The sequence below is a fragment of the Phocoena phocoena genome, chromosome 4 (genome assembly GCF_963924675.1).
Source record: "Phocoena phocoena chromosome 4, mPhoPho1.1, whole genome shotgun sequence".
NCBI lineage: Eukaryota > Metazoa > Chordata > Mammalia > Artiodactyla > Phocoenidae > Phocoena > Phocoena phocoena.
In genome coordinates this window covers 6411072-6426886 of record NC_089222.1, presented here as the reverse complement: position 1 = coordinate 6426886, position 15815 = coordinate 6411072, and positions in this window count along the sequence as shown.

Sequence of the window (15815 nt, the reverse complement as noted above, 5' to 3'; positions counted from 1 at the left end):
CAACAAAGGGATGATTCAGAAAAGTGTCTATTTAGTTGAATACTGCAAAAATATTATCAAGGTTACAAGAATTTACTTCAAATAGAGATGCATCACAGAGGTTCCATCCAAACACTTTTTTTTTTTTTTTTTTTTTTACGGTACGCGGGCCTCTCACCGTTGCGGCCTCTCCCGTCGCAGAGCACAGGCCCCGGACGCGCAGGCTCAGCAGCCATGGCTCACGAGCCCAGCCGCTCCGCGGCACGTGGGATCCTCCTGGACCGGGGCACGAACCCGTGTCCTCTGCATCGGCAGGCGGACCCTCAACCACTGCGCCACCAGGGAAGCCCCATCCAAACACTTTTGAATAATTAGTATTTCATCAATGGATGAAAGACAAAGAATATTAAATCTAAAGTGTTTGAAACAAATAACTGGTAACAATCAACGAGAAACAAAAACGATTTGTCTTTGAAAGTGGGATTTCAGCCAGTGGGAAATTATATTTCCTTTTAAGTGCCCACTTTATGTTATTTCAAGAACAAACTATTAAATAAAATGACCTGAGTACTGTCTCTATTGTGTGGTGGTTCAAAGAGAAGCTTCAGCAAACAAAATATCTGGGTCCTCAAGCTCTGATTTTTCTTAGCTGTGTGAGTTTGTTTATATAACTTAAACGTTACTGTTTTGATGATGCCAATTTTGTGGGAAATTCATTTTTAGGAAAAGAGCAATATGCTCTATGGTAAAAATGTGATATCTTTGGGGAAAAAAGTAGTATCATATGTACAGAAAGCTAAATCAAGTGTCAGCTATAATAAAATTTCCTCCTTAACTAGAACAAGTGAAAAAAATAACAGTCTATAAAATATAGTGATTAGGCTGTACATTTTCAATAGTCTTTTCCAGTTTTAATTCCATGACTTTTCATTTACTTTATATATTATGGCCCACCTCACTCTACAATTAATTTGCAGCAACTAAATCTATAAGCTCTGTGATCGGCAAGAAATGAAATAAAAAAATATTTTGTTCTTTCTCTTTTACAGACTCAGGTACTATTAACAAGTGGTATAACTAGATACCATCAGGTTACATACAATTATCCTCTTTGATTTTGGGAAATTCTACTTGACTAAACTTTGTCTTTAATGAAGAAAATACATACAACATATGCATATGTATGCACATGTGTACATTATAGCTAAGAGCATACAAAACAATAACACTGTAACGATGTGTTGGTATTATTTCAAGCAACTGATAATTTGTCAACAATTTTATGTGATAATTAAAAAAATTACTTACATACTAATAAATTCTCATTTTCAGATAATTCATACCCATGTGGTACTCAAGTAACCTGTATCTGAAATAAAATGACACTTATTTTGAGCAGTCGGAGACGAATAAGCAAATAATAATTGTTTCAAAATCCTTTCCTAAAAGCCTGCACCAGTAAAGGGCTCTTTAATTTGCTCCACATTCTAATTTTTAGTGAGTCATCCTTCTGTCCTATAAAATATGATACAAACAGAATGCAGGGACTCATCCACCAGCTAATGCATTGTTTAGGGACTTACTAACTTTGGATCAGAGCACATGGCCATGAGAACACAAGACAATCTAAGCACTGCAGAAGCAACACATCATTTGCTCCTTGATTTATTACCTCTTTGGCAGGCAGTGCTCCAAGCTTCCATGCATATATGGGCAATTGGGGCATCTGTGATGAAATGCTGTTGACAGAAGTATGGCCCGTGGTAACATGACTGCTATAATAAGGAACCATGGTAAGTCAGACAGCTGTATCAATGGTTATTCTCTGCTTTGATATTTCAAAATGTCAACACACCATCACAAACTGTCAGGGGAAAAATACTGAAGGATGTAGAGAGAGGAAAGAACACTTCTATCTGCAGTTCTTTAATCAAGTCATTGTTTGAGATATTTCTAATCTCAGGGATATAATACACGCAGTTCTGCTGCTTCTCTAAAACATGAGGATTTTACCAAAAGCTGAATGTCAAGTCCATCTGTCTTAAAGTCATCATTTAGTTTATTTCCCCTTGTAAGATGTTACAACGTAACCCTTCTAAGTTCATATTGGAATCTTCTCAATACATAATACTTATATCTGTCATACTATTCACATAAAAACATATTTCTAATAATAAAAATTGTATCACAGAAGCCAGAAAAAATGTATTAACTTTAGGCCGAATTTAGTGTTTTATTTCTAAAGACCTAAAAATGAGGGAAGAATTACTTTAGTCCACCCATTCCATATTTTGGTTCTGTCTATCCTATAAGAAATAAAAAATATCATAAAGAAATGAGTAACACCTCCTTATTTGATTCATTCTATCTTGTTAGTCTTTTTCTCTGTGCTCCAATTTATCAAATATTGAATTTTAAAGTGTAAATGACTTGTGCAGTAGTAACTTCAAGTACACAAATGATACATCTACTGACTATTTAATAACATATTCAGCGTATTTCATCAATCTTTAATTCAAAACTTAGTCCACGTGATAAAATGCAGACAAATTCTAAAAGAGAAATGAAGAACATGTAACCAACAACTTACATAGCTGTTAAAATTACTTTTATAAGGAATATCTTCTTCATATATATATAATATATACACATATTCACAGCTTAGTCCACTGTGCTCTATCCAATATAAATGTGTTTATTTTTCTCAACCAGAGTCAGAGATTTCACCAACCAGATATATTTTTCCTAGCAAAGAAGGAAAGAAGGATGCTACACGAACAGTAATTTAGTTCTGGCGTTTTAATGCAACGGCCAAACTAAGTTTGAAAATACCGATGCATTTTGTTGCATAGGGAAATACAAAGAAATCATTAAATACTGTTACATTCCATGACAAGAACTAGGATTGCGCTGAAAACAAAATCAGGTTTCCCGGCCCGTCCAATAACGATCATTTTCACGTCTGTTCCAAAAACCCAGTGAACCATGGTATTGCGTTCAACAAACAGAACGAAGCCAGACATTAAGTCTATGACTTAGAAGACACAAAAGTACATTTACTCTTTCTTTCTGTTTTCAGCTGTTTTGAACTTAAGCAAAAGGACAGTTTTTTAAAATGGAAGAAAAATTCATACATATACCACTCTTCTTTTTCCTAGTCTTATACATTAACTTACCCAGCAGCATTGCACTTGCTGCTAATGAAAAGACAGCAGGCTGTACAAATCTTCTTTAGTGTCCCGAGGCAAGAAAACTATTACAGAAATGAATAGAAGGAAGTCTCTGGAGCTTTTTCCCTGCCTTCTTGTATTACCAAAGGCTGTTAGGATCACACTGAGAACTGTCAAAGCTGAATAAACCACTGGCAATTGGGTTTATACCCTTTGGGCAGTCAGGCTTTCATAGGGGATGATTCGACTTTGTCCAACCACCAATACATTAGAAACAATGTGAAACCTCCCAGAGACCGGAGCCTAGTTTCTAAGTGTAGCCACAGAGGCACTTTGCTGCTGGCGGTTTGCAAGGCAAGGCTTGTCAAAGAGAGTTAATTCAAGCCGCTTGAAATCACATCCACCCCGGACATCTGAGTCCCGTTAATCTGCAGTTGTGCACGTTGTATTCTCAAAGTTGTTCAGCTGCAGGGTGGGAGAACGACTAGGTTCACAGAATCCTGTAGAAATGCGAAATGTCTTAACTCCCATCTTTGACAAGAAAATGCTCATTAAGATTTATAGGGTGAAGTGGGTGGATGGCTAGGAAATTATTTGAAAGTCAAATTCAGATTATTGTTTTCTAATATCTTCTGACCACATCTATTTTCAGGATAAGTAAGTAAACTCATTGCAAACGAGAATTATAGAAATATAGATACACACGGAAGGTACTTTGAAGGTCAAGACCTTCGTCTTCATTTTACAGCTAAGTAGAGTAGTTCACAGTGAGTCTGGGAAATCTCATTTATACAGAAAATATTACAAATGTACTATAAATATGAATAATTTGAAATTCTTACTTATTTTCAATTTAAACATAGGTAAACTATTAGAAAATGTACGTAATAATGGGAAGGTTTCTCAAATACTGAATGCATATATTCACTGACTCTGTATATGAATGTACATATATGTACAGTCTAATGTACAGAAAGACAGAGACAGAGACAGAGAGGGATTTTCCCGTGCTAAACAAGCGCTGGCTGGAACAGGAAACCGGTACCTGACTCAACAGCGTTTATGAATATATTTCTATCCTCCAATGTTGTCTGGACCTCAAAAGCATTTTTTATAATCTATGTGGATGTTCATGCATGTACAACGCATGTTTATGGTGAGATTTGTGTTAGTTGTATGGTTGCTACATCGAAGAGCAAATATTTTAAGCCTGGTTCTTCTACTCATTAGCTGTGTGAACTGTCAAGTCATTTAAAAACGTAATTTCAACTTCTATAAAACAGAAATAATATCTAATTAGAAGACTGTCAAGATTAAATTATTTCTCTCATGTCAAAAATAAAGAAGGCTGCACAAATGTTGGTTTTCCTGAACTAAGAATTTTACATGATGGCAAAAATGTATTTTCAAAAATAGATTTTATACCTGTAATAGAATGTGTTTGCTCAATGATCCCATGCCTAACTGATGTACCATCTTAACCATATCCTTAACTAGAATTCTTATATTAACTTATATAGTCAAATTGCTAAACTTGTTTAAATGTCTTAGGAGAAAAGCTACTTAAATATCTGCACCGATAGATCAAGTTTATGACCTGGTACTCCGTGTATATTCCAGAAACATTAGAAACAATGCTGCATTTCCTCTTTAAGGAACTCATATTAATAAGGATACACTCTACATTCTGCTGCTCAATTTCATAGTTCTCCAAGAATTAAGAAATCAGTTCACAGTAATATGAATTTAAGTTGAACCCAGTAATCATCTCTTAATTTTACTTAATGCAGTGTGTGTATATTCACGCAAATTAGCTGATTGAGCTGACCCCTGCTCAGTTCATGGATCAGTGCACCAAATGTATTTATATACTTCTCCAAAGTCATACACTGGTGAATCACAAAATTAGGATCTCTTCTTTAGAGGATGCACTGGTTCCTTGATTTTGCAGTTTTTCTCTTTTAACTTACCCATTTCCATCCTTTATTTAAAATGAAATAGTTAGAGAAAATGAAAGATATATAGCTTATTGGTTGCTTTACATTATTCATATACGCAAAATATTTTTATACCTATCCAGTGTTTTGCATTATGTACAAAGAAAACCAATATATAAATCGGCCTACACACTCACCTATACTTTCCAGGGACCCCAAAGTTGAAACTGCATTTATTATATTCTAAAGGCAGCTGCTTTGAATTTTTCTTTATTTTCTCTTACATGTATTTTAAATAGAATTCCCTAAAAGTTGACTTTTTTAAAACTTAAGCTATGTTAAGAATGACATTCTAACTTTGTAAAGAGTCTTCTATGAAGGCAATTTTTAAAGAGGCCATATAATATCGCAATGGGTAGATCTACCATGATTCTTTAAATAATCGTCTGTCTTGGATACGTGATTTAATGCCCATTTGACCCTCTTGACAAAAAATCAGCTTGAGAAGTATTCTTATAAATATCTACAATTCATTCCTTAGCATACATTTTTCAAAATGTAATTTTGGGGCCAAAGGTGATGTGACTATTTCAACTTGCCATCATGAAGCTTTGTAATAGCTCATATACCACTTGTGCTTAAAAATGTCCGAATTGCTTGTTTATAAATGTTGGCAAATTTACATTATATTGGCCACTCTTTAATGAATTTACAACATTTTTTTAGTTATCAGAGCTCTTTCATGCATTTTTCAAATTATTTTCATATCGTCATTCCCATGAGTTTAGGGGGTGTAATGACATATCTCTACATCTATCTATCTATCTATCTATCATCCATCTATCTTCTATGCTTTTACTGCTGCATGAAGTTTATCAGTCTTTTCCTTTGCTGCTTCAATCACTGGCTTAGAAAGCCTTTCCCAAGCCAGAATTATGTATTTGTCAATATTTAACTTTAGAATCTTATTTTATTTGTTGCTTTTGAACCAGTATTTCAGCCAGGTTTCATTTTATCATATCATACGAAGTGGATATCCAATTATTGCTTTTTAATTTTCAATATAATTAGGTTTTTGTCCTGATACCATCTGGTAAAAGAGCTCTCTACTGATTTGAAATGTGGCCATTAAATTATAATTAATTTTCATATAAACTTGTGTCTGATTATGAACTTTCTAATACACTCCACTAATTAATATCTACCTTATTCTGTATCACACTGTTATAATTACTAGTGCTTTTTATAGCATCTGATCATTCAATCCACTGTGTTGCTCTTCTTTTTCAAAACTGGGTGGACTCTTCTCATTTCTTAATTATATTAATACATTTTATCAGGGTGCCCATGTTTAGTGTGGTTATATTTGAATGCTATTGATCTCAAATAGTTGAAGGGCTTCTAAACTAAATGACTGCCTTCTCATACAAGCCTAGCCCTCACTTCCAGTCTAAATTAGGGTTTCTGCCACTATTGCTACTATTTGATTTCCAGAAAAATGCTCTGCTGTGGGTGAACCCAGAGGGTCTTTATACTGGACCTATTTTTATTGCATATTAAAATAAACCCTCTAAAAATTTAATTATTTTTTAGTTGTTTTTTTTTGTTTGTTTTTTGCAGTACGCGGGCCTCTCACTGTTGTGGCCTCTCCCGTTGCGGAGCACAGGCTCCGGACGCGCAGGCTCAGCGGCTATGGCTCACGGGCCCATCCGCTCCGTGGCATGTGGGATCTTCCCGGACCAGGGCACGAACCCGTGTCCCCTGCATCGGCAGGCGGACTCTCAACCACTGTGCCACCAGGGAAGCCCCCAGAAGGGTACTCTTAAGTTACTTCTAATTGAATTGCTTAAGGTAAAATGTCAGATTGGAGTTTAGCTTACTTAATTGCAGGGTAAGAGCTACCCTCCATCTCCATTAAGGAAATAATAAAGCCATGACATACGTCATCAAAACACACAATTTTGAGTCACAATGTTCTCATTGCTTTGTTGTGTAAATAAAACTCTCTGTACCTCAGTTTATTTGCTATGACAAGGATCTTTTAATTACAATGAAAATTTCAAAGGCTGAATATTCAATTTTAACACATTTTTATCGAGTGATGTTTGACTCATAGGGGAACAAAACTCTCCACTCCCAAGGTCTTTTTTGCATGCTGATTATTTTGAGCTGAAAACATTCAAGACCCAAAAGACTCAGGGAGAAACACTGACCTTCCCTCTAACTCCCTAAAAGAGTGTAAACAGAGGACATGTTCCGGGAAGGGAGCATCACCACAGGTAAGTACAGTAGGAACCAGATGTGTAGACAGGGAGGAACCTAACAAAGTCTCTTTGTTAAAATTCCTCTCTGTGTCCCACTGGTCCAGCAAACATCTGTTTACCAAACATTTGCTTTTCCATCTCATGTCAATTTCCTTCCTCCGTTTTGAAGTCCCAAACCACTATCCCAGACATCCTCTTTTGTCTTTAGTAGAAGATGGTATTTAAGTTGAGGGTTTCAGCCATTTTGGAAAGTTACTCAGTTTTTCTGGGTCTCTCTCATGTATACATGTTATTAAATTTTTGTGTGATTTTCTCCAGTTAATCTGTCTCATGTCAATTTAATTCTTGGAACAGACAGAAGAACCTAGAAGGGTAGAGAAAATTTTATTCCTCCCAGACAGACCCACAGCAGTTGGAATTTGTCTTTAAGTGATCCATTTCCCTTTTTTTTTTCTCTTTTTTGCTTCAAGTAACCACATAGGGATCAATAATTTACTCAAAATTACAGTTTTTGATACATTCTCATAATGGAGATTTTTCAGTTATTTCATTGACTCACAGGGATCTAAAGAGGAATTAGAGTAACTCCTCAACCCAGAGGTTTCCAAACTTTTTCATTTTGTAGTACTTTTAGTGTCTTATTAATTTTTACATGATATGCCCAGCTCAAAAGAAATATATGAGTCCTATTTACTAAGCACTTGGGCCAAACAACTTAATAAATATTTATGTCCTAACAAGTTAGTAGCAAAATGATTAAATAATAGATATTAATGAAAGTAAAACATTATTTTTACTTCATTCTTAATTCACTACAATTATTTAATAATGGCATGCACATGCCTCTTTTAAGTCTGAAACATTTTCACAAACTTTGGGATAAGATTGATTGAACACCTTCACAATCGTTTCCTGTTCCTCACCGACTTTTGTGTTGTATTTGCTTCCAATCACAGCAGATAACAAAAACTAAGTTTTGCAAAACTATGACATCATGAAAAGTGATTATGTGATGTAGTATTGAAACTGTGAACAGCCTCCATCGAGTGGTGTATGCAAAGTCTGACAGGCTGTGTTGCCTTTAAAAAAATTTAAAATATCTGGTGACACCCCTGTGAGTTTACCAAAGTGCTTTGAAACACCTTTGCATATAATTTGGGAACCATGACCTTACACAATTGTTTTTTATCATGAAAACGCAAGCTATTTTGTTATCATCAAATAAGGTTTTCGTATCCTATTACTATAATGGAGCCGAACCCTATGGAGCCTTCCCTGGACAGATTTCGCCCCCCACCATGTCCTCTGCCTGCCTCTTGTCTGTAGAAAAACTTTAGCTAACTAATAAATTTAATCAAAGAAATGAGAAAATGCAGAAAAAAAGGAAAACAGTCACAAAAGACAAAATATCAGGTTGGCCACTAAACAAAGTCAAGGACTTTTAGTCCCTCCTCAAGGGCTATAGATAATACCCTGAGCCATATCCTTTGAGCTTTTGTGCAGATACTGAAAGCCCCATCAGGTGGAAGGAGTTAATGACATGATGACCAGACTGTAGCCATGACATCAACCGCTCCATCTTACACAATTCCAAGAACTGGCCTCAAGGAAATGGGAACAAACCAACCCTGGAACTGAAGATTAACTGTACTTAAAACAACCAAGATGACACTGATCAGACCACCGATGACCAATTTCGAGATGACTGTTGGAGCTGACTGTGCCGTTCTGCACATGGCGCCCTCCCTCTGCCTATACACCTCTGAAACGCCCCTTTAAAAACTCCTGCTCCCTCATGGGTTACTGGGAGTTGGTTCTTTGGGACGTGAGTCCACCTTCTCCCCAGGTCTGCTGGCTTCGTCGAGAAAGCTTTCTTTCCTTTTACTTGTCTCTCAGTATTGGATTCTTGAGCTGTGAACTGCTGAACCTGAGCGTGATGACACTATGAGTGTGCATCACTGTGGAAAGTCATGCCAAGTTCTTTTCTCAAACAAAGGAAAATGACTAGATGAAATCCTTCCTTCTCCCCATAACACATGGCACAATAACACACATTTGAGTGCATTGCTGTTGGTGCCTGGCTTCTTAGTCTTCTCCCTGACCCTGTTCTCAAATTGGCTGGAGGGAGAGCGTGGTAAAGGAGGTGACAGCTTAACGTTCCTATTTTCTTGTGGGTGTGGGAGAGGACATGAAAAGGAAACAAGCCTGGGTGGAAATGCGAGTAACTCCCGAAGAAAAGGGGAGAGGGAGGATAGGTCCTCTCATTCCCAACGTTCTCCCATACCCATCTCCCCAGATCTAGCAAACATGTATCAACTAAACAGGTGATTCCTTAAGGCTCTGATGGTGGCCAGGAAGCTCCAGCTAGCCACTCGGTCCACAACCATCTCTATCAGTACTTAAGTCAGGGCAAGCAAGCATCCCTAATTGGTGGCAAACCAAACAAGAACTTAGATTTGTCTAAACTTTTCCATATATTCCCAAATTCCTAGCCAGCCAGCTGTGTAGGCTCATCTTGGCCATTTCATTCACTCACATTTTACAGAATCGAACATTTTGGATCCACTCGTCCAGTGATGGTGGTTGGAGTGTTAACTTTATCCTGCCTTAGATATCTACTGCAAGTCAGTTCTGTACTAGCACATGCTAGGTGCCCCAGGAATGATACAGAAAATTAACTCTTCCATAATTCAGAGAAGAGAATATCTTCAAGGGATTTTCACTAGTAGATAAGTATCTAGCTTTATTCATCCTGAGCCCTAGTCATAAGCCACATCCTGGTCTCCAGCTCCAACATGGCCCAAAGCTGAAGCATCCAAACATCTGCCAAGACGGCAGATCTTGGAGAATAAGAAAGCCTGGTGGAGTCTTCCAGTCATGCCAGAGGCTAGATCTCCACCAAGAGTAGGAAGTATACTCTCTTTTTGTAAAATATAATTGAACCTGTTCAGAGTATGTATAGAGAATATCATCGGTTTTTCCATATTGTTTCCATAACTAATTATTTAATTGAATTTGTACAAACAGCCTTTAGTAAACCACTGAAATAACACTGTGATGATCAAGCTTGACTTACTCACTTACTAAAGGCTGATTTCCTAGACGTAGAAGGAAACTTTCATTTGACATAGTGTACATTACCTTAAAAATGTCATAAAATTACCAAACATTCCCATAAATCTGGATTTTACAAAACCATTGCTTTTAGAGTAAATATAAATAGTGATAGATTCAAGATAAAAGATTCAATTTATTTAATTTCCTAATAATTAATTGACTAAGGGTGGGGGAATTGCTTCTCTATTTTTATAAAGTTGTTTCAACTTTTTCCCTAAGAAGTAGTATTGATTCTGTCCAATCCTATCATTTGGGGTTTGTTTTAAAAATGTGATATTCTTGCCCACTTTGAAATTGTATTATAGTAATAAAAGGAAGATGAGGCGACTTCCAAAATGATGAAGTTTGGGTGTGGGAAGGAGAGGGGGACCCTCTATAGTGATCTAATTATAAACATTTAAAAGGGAGACAACTAAGAAGTTACCCCGATAAAACTAAAAACTTTCCATTTTACTTAGCTTTTCAATAATTAGGACAGAGTTCTTGACCAACAGGGTGGCACAGTTAAAGCAATTAATATGCCAGAGAAACCTGTGCCCAGTGATGGATGAAACTTCCACTTGTAATAAACACGTGCAAGAGTGGTTCAGGATTCTGGTCATTTGAGGGAGTGTTATGCTAAGCATGGTCTCTCAAAATAACCATGAAATAAGCCTGCTTTCAGAAAGAGGGATGCATGGCTGCAGGGGCCAATGCCAGACCTCCAGTGAAAGCATACCTCAAGCAGAAAGCAATCTGTACTATTTTATCCTGTGATCCGCAGTCTCTCCTCAACGGGTAATCCAATGAAACCTTGACTTAAGGTTTATTATCTTTGGATATTCTGTATCCTTAGTCTTGATACTCTAATTGCTTCTTGCATTAAGGCTGTCCTTACCCTGCAAGTGACCTAATTCAGTAATTGTAGTTACCGACTCTACTCTTCCTTTAAAATTCCACTTCAATTTGACAACTTTGCTCTGGTAATGACTCCAAGACACGATGATTGCTTCCTGATTCCAAAGCCCCAGATCCTGTCCCATTACTAAGCTTCATGAATCTTCCTACCTTATAAACAATGGCGTCCAAGGGGGTTATTATAGCGTCCTAGCTCTCATCCGCGTCTGAAGAGGAGGACATTCTTGGAGGAGAAAAAGCTCTCTGCTGCAATCCTACTGAACAGCTTTCTGAGTAAAATTATGCTCTTTTCTACCTCCATAAACTCACACGGCACAAGCCTGCCCAGGTCCCAGGGGAAGTACATAAGAAATTGTGGAAACGAGAAATTCCCTGGTGGCCCAGTGGTCAGCACTCAGCACTTCCACTGCCATGGCCCAGGTATGATCCCTGCTCAGGGAACTAAGATACCACATGCCTCACAGCGCAACCGAAAAAAAAAAAAAGAAGAAGATATTGCTGAAACGGTGTGCTGCTTGGCTTAGGGAATCACTGCGGGCTTTGTTTCCTGACCTCTGCCTCTGAACATAACTATCTGATCTCCCTTTATTTCCATCTCACTTCCTCTCACGTGGATTTTCCCCTCACAGCCTAGAAGCTACTAACAGAAAGTGCATTTAGGTCTGCCTGCTCAACACTTTGCTTTGGTGTTTTCTCCTCCCATTCTCCATCTGTAGCCCCTAGGACTCCTCCCAGCCGCCACCACCATCACCCGACTGGTTAATAAACGTCCCAATAATAAATGCAGTAGTTGCATTCAGTGTACTAATTGACCACCAGTTTGTGGGTGCAGGTAGCAGACAGTACTTGATGAAACAGTTCGCTTTAAATCAGAACCCTGATTCTCCAGATCACCCCTGATGTGCCCAAGGGCTACTCTGTACGCTTGCCCACGGGCACAGACTCACGCACGTATGAGGAGAAGGTGAGGGGTGCAAGGTAGCTATGGAGACATCCTCTTTTAATAAAACTCCTCTACATCATTGAAATGTACAATGAGCAAGGACCAGCCTTACCTCTCCTCTCCGAAAAATCCTTGTCTCTTTAGTGCTTTTCAAAATTAATGCAAATAAGCCTTGTGGATCACATTTCATCTTCCATACCTAAGAATGCCAGCTTGCGCAAATGACAGGCAAAATCATTTTGTTAGCTGATCACAGTCAGAAGACCTGTATTTTGTAGTTAGGGACATTAGATAGTGACTACAGAGGTCAGGAACATGGGCTCTGCTGTCAGACAGATCAGAACTCAAACTTTATCTCTAAAATGGGAATAACAATGTTTCTCCATAAACTTGCTGTGAGAACATATGAGACATTATTTATATAGTGTCAACTTGCTGGGCATGTGTAATATAACTAACAAATGGGAACTCTTATTGTTATTATCATTATCGCCAATGACAAGAAGCTGTATATCTAATAAAAAATCAATTCCTCTCAGTAAATGAAAATGAACATTTTCACCTGTAATATAAGCTCAGAGTAGAAGTTGAGTCTGTTAACAACTTATGTAATAACTGGATAACCTACATTGCTAAATTATTGCAAAAGTTTCATATTTGAAATAAAAATCCAAGTAAATATTAAGCCGGAGAGAGATGGCTTGGGGTTTAGCAATCAGAAAATGAACTAAATATAAACCATGAATGTTTACAATATTATTTTTCTCTCTTACTACAGTAATGTGCCAGTATTTTTTTTTCATTACAAATAATACAAGGAAAAGAAAGCATGGAAGGTAAATGAAACACTGTGTTACATCTTCTATAAGGGGAAAAAAGTGGAAACCATAATATTCTTCCTCTAAAGCCCTGAGATTTCAAAATGCAACGTTATAAGATAACACCTACTGGGATTACAGCATAAAATACATGTTTCTAGTATTTGATGTTTTTATTTCACGTAGTTAATAAAGCCACTTTTAAAGTGATTTTTGCAACCAATAGTTCAGTTACATAAATGCCTTTGCTCTTATAGTATCACAAATAACATACGATATCCAAGTCGGAAATTTCGTTTTAACATTGTGAGCTTTCTGTGTTTCTCATCACTCCGAAATTTATTTAAATTAGCAAATCAGGGCTTCCCTGGTGGCACAGTGGTTAAGAATCCGCCTGCCAATGCAGGGGACACGGGTTCAATCCCTGGTCCGGGAAGATCCCACATGCCGCGGATCAACTAAGCCTGTGTGCCACAATTACTGAGACTGTGCTCTAAAGCCCCACGAGCCACAGCTACTGAGCCCGAGCGCTACAACTACTGAAGCCTGCGCACCTAGAGCCCGTGCTCTGCAACAAGAGAAGCCACCACAGTGAGAAGCCCACGCACCGCAACGAAGAGTAGCCCCTGCTCGCTGCAACTAGAGAAAGCCCGCGTGCAGCAACAAAGACCCAACACAGCCAAAAATAAATAAATAAATAAATAAAATTAATTAGCAAATCAGAATTAAGCTTAGTGCTTCCAATGGATAGAAAAAACACACTTCAAATAGGACAATAAGAATAGTCAAAAACGAATGGACATGCTGAATGTAGTTAAAGAAATCCAATTGCTCCGTCAAGAGTTTCTTCCCATTGGTCAAGCCAAAATGATAACAGAAAATAATTCATAAAGTTATAAAATATCACAGTGTTTCTGATGAAAGAGTGAGAGAGTCAAAATTTAATCTCTCTCTTCCCCCTCCAACTCAGGATGCAGGCAATTAAGGCATTCATTTCTATATATGTTCAGAGCACTGGAAACAACCATCTAAGGATCCTTCCCTGATGAGTCACAGGAATTGAAGTACTCAGAGCCCATCAGTGTGATGCAGGGGACTGTGTCACCCAGTTTCCTTCCACAGAGGATGGGAGCTGGACCCAAGATGGGCACAGGGAAAAGAAGCATTGGGCCAGTGTGTTGGCCTGGGACAGGGGGACCCTGGAAGGCAGCTTATCTAACTGCTTCCCTCACTCCATGACAAAATAGAGAACCTGACCCAGAAGGATCACACGACTTACACAAGGTGGGCGTGAGCTCCACAGAGGGCGGAAGCCTGCTCCGTCCTCTTCATTTTTGGTTTGCCAGCCCCTCGAGGGGGACCCGCATGTCAAAGGTCTTAGTAACTAGTTATTAAATGAATGAATGAATGGGAACTTACTTAAGGGATCATTTTTCCTGTCATCGATTTGGCCAGTTTCATATCACACTTGCAGAACATTGGGCTTCACAAAATTTCAAGTTAACATTTTTTTCTCTTTTTGGTTTACAACAGGTATTTTGTCAAAAACCCTTTTAAAAAAGAAGCCAGTTTAATTATAAATACTAAGTAACTGTAGAACTGGCTCAATTGCAATGAAATAAATTGTGGCAATGTTGCAAAAACTTCCTTGCAATTTTTCGACATTTCCTTGCAAAAATTTCCTTCCTTTCTGATGCTGCAAAAGTTTCTGGTAGAAGAAACTACAAGGGTAAACAAAATGAGTTTATTTTGCATTGGAATTATAATGCCTTTCATTTGTCTGGAACTATAAGATGTCTAAGATGTGTAGGACCACACACGTTATATCATTACATTGTTATATTTCAATTGATGAATAATTGATTCCCTAGTATTTTTGAAGTGAACTGATTGCAGCTTCCAAACATTGGGTAATAATTAAAAACAAACAAACATACACATGACTCCCCCCCAAAAAAGTTACTCCAAATTCAGTGTGGCACGGAAAGTTGAAGTATGTGAGAGCAAGAGAAGGTAACTCCTCCTTACATTAGAATACAAGAGAGATACAAATAAAAATCATGAAAGAAAGGAGAGCTTCAGGTTATAGTTCCAAAGTCTACAAAGATTATATTTCCGCAGTAAATTGACTTGAAGAAAGAGAGGTGAAGAGAGCTCATCTTTGAAATTATTGTTGAATAACAAAAGTATTCAATAATAAAAACTTCGGTTATCTTTCAGAGTCCAAGTATGTTCATATATTTATAGAACAAGGATTCATGCATACATACATTCATTGTTTTAGTTTACTTATCCATTTATCCCACCACCATCCATCCATCGATCTGCCCACCCATCTATCCATCCATTCATCCAAGTTTTTTTTCCTTCATTCAGCTACTAAATGCTAAACCTTGAGGATTTACTGATGAAAAACATTACCTCTGTCTTTCTTTAATTCTAGAGAGACAAATACTCAATATCGAATTAGCCAACTTAGTATTAGATGAAAATTGTGACCAATACTACGGTAGAAACAGACAGTACAGTGACTGCTTACATCAGGGGTCTCTGAAGTTATCTGGGGGCAGGAAAGTCTTTCTTGGAGACATTAGTTCTGAAGAATACATACAAACCCATTATTTAATGGGAGAGCATGGTGGACTAGATGAGGAACAATTTTGAAAGAGGAGGAACATTTGTAGAACTTT